Below are 10531 nucleotides of genomic sequence, written 5' to 3'. Positions count from 1 at the left end.
ACACCTGAAAGAATAGTGCTGAACCACCAACAGGAAGAAATGTGGCCAGAAAAAAAAGTATAATCATGACTGGAGATCTCTTAAACATCTGTTGAAATAGCATTGTATTAAAATGACAGTAGAAATCTCAACTACGTTTAATAGTGAAAGAAGGAGCATTTTGACACACAATGTGTTGAATCCCATAAGAAAATCTTTAGTTAGTGAGCCTTATCAGAAAAAGACTTCAATACTTCAATAGAGGTCTTGCATGTGGTCACATGGTCCAATCATTTACATTCACGGCATTTGGCAGACATCCTTACCCAGTGCAACTTACATCGTTCACCACATTATACATGTAAGCATTTAAGGGTTAATGACCATTTTATTCAGCAGTCATGTCCACTACAGATAATAACCCCAAGCCAAGAAAATGATAAACCTCTGCACAAATTTACCCAAACACATATTACTGACCACATAACAAGAGACCATTAAATGATATCACCAATTTTATCAGGCTGCAGCTGTCCTTTACAACACTCTGGAGGGCAGTGTACTGGCAGATTTATAATATGATGATATCTACAGTTCTTTTCAGGTAAGATTTAATGTTAAAATATCATCTTGAAAATCTAAACATTGATTAAGCAGAATATCATGGCATTTTACATCCTGTATCATACAATTCTGATTAAATGTGTCCATTTTGACCTATTTTTCTCTCTATCTTGCTATTCACTTGTCCTGCTGCTACCTGTGTTGTCTGACAAGTGAATGAGTTTTGTGTGCAGTTAAAGTACATCGATATACACCCACCTAAGGGATTATTAGGAACACCATACTAATACGGTGTTTGACCCCCTTTCGCCTTCAGAACTGCCTTAATTCTACGTGGCATTGATTCAACAAGGTGCTGAAAGCATTCTTTAGAAATGTTGGCCCATATTAATAGGATAGCATTCTGCAGTTGATGGAGATTTGTGGGATGCACATCCAGGGCACGAAGCTCCCCTTCCACCACATCCCAAAGATGCTCTATTGTGTTGAGATCTGGTTGAGGTACGATGAACTCATTGTCATGTTCAAGAAACCAATTTGAAATGATTTGAGCTTTGTGACATGGTGCATTATCCTGCTGAAAGTAGCCATCAGAGGATGGGTACATGGTGGTCATAAAGGGATGGACATGGTCAGGAACAATGCTTAGGTAGCCCGTGGCATTTAAACGATGCCCAATTGGCCTAAAGTGTGCCAAGAAAACATCCCCCACACCATTACACCACCACCAGCAGCCTGCACAGTGGTAACAAGGCATGATGGATCCATGTTCTCATTCTGTTTACGCCAAATTCTGACTCTATCATTTGAAGGTCTCAACAGAAATCGAGACTCATCAGACCAGGCAACATTTTTCCAGTCTTCAACTGTCCAATTTTGGTGAGCTCGTGCAAATTGTAGCCTCTTTTTCCTATTTGTAGTGGAGATGGATGGTACCCGGTGGGGTGTTCTGCTGTTGTAGCCCATCCGCCTCAATGTTGTGCGTGTTGTGGCTTCACAAATGCTTTGCTGCATACCTCGGTTGTAACGAGTGGTTATTTCAGTCAAAGTTGCTCTTCTATCAGCTTGAATCAGTCGGCCCATTCTCCTCTGACCTCTAGCATCAACAAGGCATTTTCGCCCACAGGACTGCCGCATACTGGATGTTTTTCCCTTTTCACACCATTCTTTGTAAACCCTAGAAATGGTTGTGCGTGAAAATCCCAGTAACTGAGCAGATTGTGAAATACTCGGACCGGCTCGTCTGGCACCAATAACCATGCCACGCTCAAAATTGCTTAAATCACCTTTCTTTCCCATTCTGACATTCAGTTTGGAGTTCAGGAGATTGTCTTGACCCTAAATGCATTAAAGCAACTGCCATGTGATTGGTTGATTAGATAACTGCATTAATGAGAAATTGAACAGGTTTTCCTAATAATCCTTTAGGTGAGTGTATGTAGCCATTCTGCCTGTGTGACAAAACCTGGTTCAATAAGAAAACAAGAATGGAAAAAAGCTTTGGGATTACCCACAAAGCTTAATGATAATTGCAGGATGATGTATCTTAAATTATTTTTACTAGCCATGATACTAAATCTACAGGACTACAATTCTTTATGGGTTCTTTAAATAGTTAAGTGTCTTACTTAAAAGAAGATTCTATGTAAAACTATGTACATTTACTAATTAGTCACTACATACAGTATATTAAATATAATCCTTAATACTTAAAGCCTTATACAGTACTATGCATCACAGTCAGTTATTTTTTAAGGAACATTTCAAGGCCAAGGATTTTGTCAGTCTAGTAAGATATTCAGCGGGCTTATTGATTTGACATAAAACAAATCTGCCACTTTAGAGCTACCCTCACACACTGTTCAGTTCTAATCTCACACCCAATCCTGGCGATCAGGGCTTCAGTGACCTGAATCAGTGGCTGCACCATTGCTTTAGCCTGCTATTTTCAATAACTGACATCAAAGATCATATCATAAGTATAAAATGGTAAAGACCAGAAGGGGGCAAGAGGTAAGGGATGGAGAAATATAAAACAGGCAGAAGAGAGAATGAAGGGTATAAAAACAGGACTCATGATAAAGCATGAAATTTTAATTTTGGCTTTAAAGAGGTACATACAAGAGACATAGGAGATAAAACATGAGGCATGCATACACCATCTGATGAGACAAAAAATTAAATAAGGATCAAAGGGAACAAAAATAAAATGTGGTTAGGGAGTAGCAGAGCTGAGGGATACAGGAAGCAAATACGTCAAGCAAATAGGATAATACTTTCTTGTCTCCATGTGTACATTTACAGTAATTGATTGTCTTTCGCATCACCTCTTTGTTCTTTTAATTAAATTTCCTTCTTAACTATGAATCCTTGTATATTACTTAGAAACCATGTATAGCTTTGCTTTAACATTTTGTAAAGATCTCTAGACAGTCTGACAATTGATTAAATAAAATATAAACTTCAGGATGTGTTGGTATTGATTAGTCATATTTTTTAGTTAGATTAGGAGCAGGTTGGATGGCCTGCCCATAAATCTTCTGAAACAAAAGGTTAAAATTGACTGATCAAACACTACTACAATACAGTGAGAGCTTGAGGTTTGTTGAATTAGGGTGTTTCTTCAAAGGGCAGTGTCTTGTCAGAAACACTACCATCTATTCCAAAACCTTTTCAGTTTATTTTTTGTCTCATTAAGAAAAAAAACCCTATTATTCAGAGTATTTGTGCATAACAGGACAATGATTTGCAGTTCTTTGGAAGTAGCATTGCATTGGAGTTATATGGCATAAAAATAAATACAGCATAAGGAGGCATGACGGCACAGCACGTAGAGTTTCCATTTCACAGCTCTAAGGTTCGGGTTAATTACTGCTCAGAGATGTTCTCTGTTCTGAGGCTAGGCTCACTCTATCCTAATTAGGATAAAATGATTGTGAAAGATAAATTAGGGGGCACAGTGGTTGAGTGGGACTGTTGTCTCGCACCAGATTTGGGGGTTACATGTGCTTGAGAGCTTTTCTCTGGGTACTCAGGTTTCTACCCACTTACCAAAGATTAGTATTTCCTTAAGATAAGTAGAGGAAATGAATAGATGACAATGAATGTCAATGAATGGTACAAAGTATTGTAATGTCGTGTTGTTGAATTGTCACTTTGTCGCGGAAGTTTCACTGTGTACTAAGCTGTATATGGTTGAAGTGACAATAAAATGCCTACTTGACTACTTGGCTCTTTATGATCATACATTTATTATTCAGTAAAATTAGGATCTGAACTTAATTGAATGTATCCCATAACAATATGGCCTTTACATCCCTCCAAATTGACCGTGATTCGCAACTGGGCAGCTAATTGGTACAAATTTTTTCATCCTGCACTTGGGTTTCTTTTTTTGGTTATTTAATTAACTTTTGTTTCCATGTACAAATATGAAAATACATGAAAATATATTATGTTAATATGTAACCAATCAAGGTTAAAAGAAAAGTAATTTAGTTATTTTAGCTTATTATGTGATTTACTTTTTCTTGTCAGTTTTTTCCCATTCATTTCAGGTATTTTCAAGGGCCAAAGAGACAAATTTAAAACAGCCATTGTTAATTACACATGGGATGGCTATTTTCCAAATATGTTAATATTATATTAATAATAAACAATAAACATATAAAATAATTACCAGACTATGTGAAATACATGTACTTATATTATCCTAAAATATATTGTTTACAGGGTGCCAATATTTATGGAACTTGCACATACAGTACAGGTAAATCTACAGTATTACATACTGTACAGTATTGTGCAAAAGTCTTGAGCTGCCTCTTATCTTTTCACACAAAATAAAATAAAATAAAATTTAATTGAACAAAACTGAATTAAATTAAATGACGTAGATTAAACTGAAGAAGTGAGAACAATTATTTTACTGGGACAATAAAATATATAATGATGCAATTTAAAATTATTTGTTTACGTAGCAGGAACCTCATTTCCCCTCTCATTTGTTCCAAACACTCAGCATTCAGCACCACCACCAGTATACTAATCACCGGCCTGATCATCTGTCATTACCTGCAGCTGTTTCTCACTGGTTCATGCATTAAGTTAGATTTTTTTGTATGTTTGAATAATTCATAGGTCTCCGTTTAACTTAGAAAACAAAAATCATTCCTCTGAAACTGGTCAGGTACAGGGACTGGGCTGAAAATAAGAGAAAAAACACTGCTTCTGGAAACCTGGAGAACTATTCCTCAAGACAGTTTTTCCTCAAAAATGTGCTCATGTCTTTCGCACAGTAGTGTAGGTGGACTGTGGACATCTGATAAATGAACACAGCACTGTGTAAAAAAGAAGCACAAGAAGCACATAAGTGCTGTTTTTATCCAAGAACTAGTTTAAAGTGTCTTATTATTATAACTAGCATGTTGTGAATTTGCAGAATGATCAGTTCATCAGTCCTAAGTATTACATTAACACAGTGTAAGTGAACCATTTTCACATCTTCACTGTCGATAGAAGAATTGTGTAACGCTGGGCTGTAGGGGCATGAGTGTAAACACTACCAGTCCTCTGTGGTCTTACCGTGACACAAGAGTCGGCCTGTTTCCATGGTGACAAGCCATTCCTGCAGGGTCTGCTCAGGCAGAGCTCGCACATCACAATCCCATCAATGTTTTGCTAAAATGCCAAACAAGCCCCAACCTGTCATGATCATTTCTTCTTGAGGAAATTTATATATTACAAAGGCAGCACAATCTTATAATGTTGGCAAACATTAACGGATGTTGAAAACTCAGTAAAAATATGTATTCTAATGAATTGGCAATGTAAGAGTCATTTCAGAACCATCAATTACTGATTTATTAAATCTCTATGAAAGTGTATTGTTTCAGGCTTCTTCATTAATGATTAAGTACAGTATCTATGTAAAGTACTTTACTCCTAAAAAATCCCTCCATCAGCAAGGGCATTAAAGATGAAACGTGGCTGGGGTTTTCAGAATGACAATGATTCCAAACACACAGCCCGGGCAATGAAGGAGTGGCTTCGTAAGAAGCATTTCAAGGTCCTGGAGTGGCCTAGCCAGTCTCCAGATCTTAACTCAATAGAAAATCTTTGGAGGGAGTTGAAAGTCTGTTTTGCCCAGCGACAGCCCCAAAACATCACGGCTCTAGAGGAGATCTGCATGGAGGAATGGACCAAAACACCAGCAACAGTGTGTGAAAACCTTGTGAAGGCTTGGAGAAAACCTTTGACCTCTGTCATTGCCAACAAAGTGTAAAAAGTATTGAGAGCTGTAAGCCATAATCATCTCAATTATGACATATGATGTATATGTGTGTATATATATACACACTTACATTTGTCAGGATGTAAAAGCAGATTTCTGCTGAAGTTTCTATCCAAAGTGCAGGCATGGTAAACTATGATATGCATTTATATATTTTAACCAATGTGTCAGAAACTATTTCAGCTTATCTCAGAGCGTGTCAACCATTATGTTTACTATTTTGCCATACCTGGAGAAAACAGGCTCAGAGAAAGGTACAGCTTAAGTATTGTTAGGATTAAGAGCTAGTACTCAAAGGGCTACAAACATAAACTAGTCAGTCAAACTATACATAATACAATGAAGACTATTTTAGTAAACCAAGTTTGGAGTCAAATCACTTAATTCTGACCTTAAAGAACATTACGCCTTTGATTACTGTGACCTCTCTAGACACAACAAACACAAGTGCTTCCAGTATTTCGCTGATTCTTAACTTTTTTTCTAAGTTTTGAAAGTCAAAACGGATTTGTCCATGTGTCCACAGTACATCAGTGAAGGAAGGTGTTATCCACAGTACAAATACAGCTAGCTCAATTCGGTTCATTTATGAAATTTATCATAATAGTGTAATTATGGCAGCTCATTTAAAAATCAAACATTCATATACCGATTACATACAGTAGGGCATTGATTTTTAGCCTCGTGGTCATGTCATGAATTCACTAGCTTTTTGCAGGTAATCTTGACTTTAATTATTTTTGAATAATGATTGAATAGAATCATTTGGAAACAATCTGTTATTATTGTAGGTTATGAATTTAATTTTGAATGTCTATTCATGTCCAACTCATTGTACACCAGACCACAATGTAAGGTGTCACCTTATATATGACAAATTACTGTAATAAAGTAAAAACCATGAAAGTGTGCTTTTCAAATACAGGTGGTTCCAAATTTGGACACAGTACAGTAATTTGAAGTGTTGTACAGGAGGTGGGTGGGTAGGGTAAAGCTGCCTGAGCTCCCATTCAGTCATGAATATTTTATGAGTGTTATGAAGAAAGGTGCTTTAGACCTTTTAAGCTGCAGACACATTTTTATAGATGTTGCCTTTAAACCTTTCACTTCTCATTATAATGTTGGGGAAAAAAAAGACAGGATGTTTTTTCTCCTGCCACTATCCATTAGGAGAAAAATGTGCATGCCATGATTATATATGCACAGATGGGGTTTGCTTAGATTTTGTTAGACACATCCATTCTTTTAAATAGGCACATGTTTATCTGGAAACTTTAAAAATGTTGGTCTCTTTCCCAGACATGGATTTTTATTTAAAACTAGCATCATCCTGGACTTCATTCTATAACCATGCTTCTCTACCTCTTAGATAATGACGCAAATGCATAAATGACGAATACAATTCCTAAAAAGTGTCATTGTTGGAACTGTAAAAATTTAGATTTTGGACATTCTAAAGCATTTATGAATACGTATCAGTTACATGATAATTCTCTTTTCTTCATAAAGCTTGTGAAAATGTTTTAGGCACTCTTCATTTTTTGTATATATTTTCTCCTGAATGATTTTCACCCAAACAGGTAATAGATAATAGGTATGATTTCCAAATTTATTCATTCTGTCATTCATTTATACATTCAATGACTTATTCATTCACCTTTACTAATAATCATGATCAAAAGCAACAAAAATAAAAATTTGAATTAACAATTTTTGTACTGATTTTCTTCAATCAATAAGTAACTGTCACCTTTTTTTAACATAACACACATTCTTCGAATAACATGTTGATCCAACACTCGAAACTCAAAATGGTTTGCCCATGTCTTATCATTACAGTACCATTCAATACAGTTCATTCATTCATTTATATACTTATTTATCCTCACTAATATTTTTCCTAATAACAAAGTTTGTACCTTTCCAATACTTTTTTTTCCCACCACCTGGGAATTTCCACCCACCTGCCAGTTCTTCCCTTTCAAACAACAGCTAGTAATTGAGAACCGTAAGCCCAGCACATACTTTCTCCAACCAACTACTGCTCATGCTGTGTCGCAGAACAGTATAACCCACTCTGAGGACAAAGCAATCTACCTTTTTCTGCATGCATGAGCTCACAGTCACCCACGATTGGGTGGTGTCACTGTGATTGACTGAGGAGACAATATAGTTCCCTCCCTCCTAGAAAGCACGGCCAATTCTTTTCTCTTGGCTTCCAGCCATGTACAGCTTTGGCATTGTTAAAACTCGCAATCTTTTTTTTAAAAAAATTTTTATTTTTATTTTACTTATTCAAAAGCATAATTTTTTTTTTTTTTTTACTATTTTCAAGATTATCTTCACTTGGCCAAATTTCTTCACATCTTTAAAAGACTTTACGAGTATAGAATAGAACTGAAAAATTTTATAAACCCTGTGAAGGATTATGAATCAAAAAGATTCATTATGTGTCTATGCCAGCATGGCTTTCTCACCCTCATTCTGCCATTTCACTGTTTCAAAGAGAAAACACTCCCAGTGGAATATATAAGTTGAAACACATGCCTTGTGTGAAAATAGTTCAGTTAGCGCTGAGAGTCTATGAGAGGTGTCTTCTGCGGCCTTGTGAAAAGCCTTGAGATTCTCATGGCTAACAGGGTTTTAGTGTAGTGTAGTGTTTATTCCCTTTAGACAATTTTACTAAAATAGTGCACACTTTAACATTGCAGTTCTTTTTATTTTTTATCACCCCCAAGGTTAAAGATTTACTGTTGGGATTACGCTGTTGAGTTTCAGAAACAAATAGCAATGCTTTCCCTCTGAGAGCTATAACTTCTAGCAATCAGTCATGCACAAAGATAGAACATAATCATAAAAATCTCTATTAATTTTTTTTGTTTGTTTTGCTACTTCTTTATACTGTACCCTATATCATAACCACTATGTCAAGTAAGTGCCAGAGTGTACAGTAAGTGCTGGAGTAACTTCTTATCCATGACAAACCAGACTGATAGACCTTAAAGAGCATGCAGCCGGAGAGGAAAGAAAGACTGCTGCTGGAATTTTAATGCGTCCCGTGGAGGCCAGCACTGGGGAATCCGAATCATATGAAATTTCTGTGCCATGCTCTTTCTGCTTGCCTGTTACATCCTCCTTGTGGTCATGGACAAGAAGATTGAAGAAGATGAAGCAGGTTTTTCATGATACTATATGTTATGAGCCACGCCTCACCAATGAAGCCTCCAATGGAAGTGAACGTGGTGACCTCTAGAGCCCAGCTCCCAGTGGAGATGAACGTGGTGACCTCTGCAAATCAGCTGCCATCAGAGGACAACAGGGCATCCTCCCCAGCCATGTTCCCACCAAAGGCTCATGTTGTTTTAGTTCCTAATCAAGTTCCTCTTTCTCTTTTTGGTGTTATCACAATGTTTAATAAAGTGAAGGCAGCAAATGCAAACTCTCTTGCAAACTCTCTTCTACCTCTACACTTTAAAAACATCATTAATATAGTAACTGTTTGCTGAAAAAAGAGAAAGTGTTAAAAGTTAAATAATAAAAAAATTGCTTAAGAATGAATTACTGTCCTCAGTCATTTTATAGATGAAGCATTTTATAGCTATTATAAACACTGGCTAGGTCATTTGGTACACCTGTTCAAATTCTCATTAATGCAAATAGCTACTCAGCAACAGTAATTACATGGTAGACATGTACTGTAGACATGGTCAAGACCATCTTCTGATTTATAAACCGAGCATCAGAATGGGGAAGAAACCTGATTTTAAATGGTCAGGCTGGTCTGAGTATTTCTAAAACTGCTGATCTACTGGGATTTTCACGCACAACCATCTCTGGTGTTTCGGAGAACAGTCTGAAAAAGGGAAAATATCCAGAGAGCAGCAGTTCTTTCAGTGCTTTGTTGATGCCAGAGGTCAGAGGAAAATGGCCAAACTGATTTAAGTTGATAGAAAAGCACCAGAAACTCAAATAATATCTTGTTGTGATCCATGTATGCTGAAGAGCATCTGTAAGCACACGTGTCGAACATTGATGCGGAGTGGCTACAGCAGCAGAAGGCCACACCACTGCAGGTGCCTCTCCTGTCAGATAAGAACAGGAAACTAAGCCGACAATTCACGTGACCTCAATAAAATTTAGGATTTTACATAAAAAACATGCAAGCAGAGATCCATTCTGCCTTGTATCAATGGTTCAGGTTGGCGGCGGTGGTAGTGTAATGATGCACTGTTTTAATGCCAGTCAGTATCCCTTACTGAGCATGTCCATTGCTTTATGATGACAGGTTAACATGCCATGTCACAAACCTAAATCATTTTACACAGGTTTGAACATGACAATGAGCTCACTGTACTCAGATGGCCTCCACAGTCACCAGACCTCAATCCAATAGGGATATGGTTGAGCAGGAGATTTGCATCTTGGATGTGCAGCTGACAAATCTGAATCAACTGCCTGATGCTATCATGTCAATATGGACCAAGATCTCTAAGGAAGGTTTTCAGCACCTTGTCAAAAATCTATTCCTCAAAAAATTGAAGCACTTTTGAAGAAAAAAAGCGGGTCCAGCCCAGTACTACCACCGTGCACCTAATGAAGTGGCTAGTGAGTGTACAGTATATGGGTGTAAAGTTCGACACAAGGTTTGCTAGGAAGGGTTTAAGCATTGTCAATAAAAGTACTGTATAGTGTGGC

This window comes from Clarias gariepinus, chromosome 8 (assembly GCF_024256425.1).
Source record: "Clarias gariepinus isolate MV-2021 ecotype Netherlands chromosome 8, CGAR_prim_01v2, whole genome shotgun sequence".
NCBI lineage: Eukaryota > Metazoa > Chordata > Actinopteri > Siluriformes > Clariidae > Clarias > Clarias gariepinus.
This window is presented reverse-complemented; position numbering follows the sequence as displayed.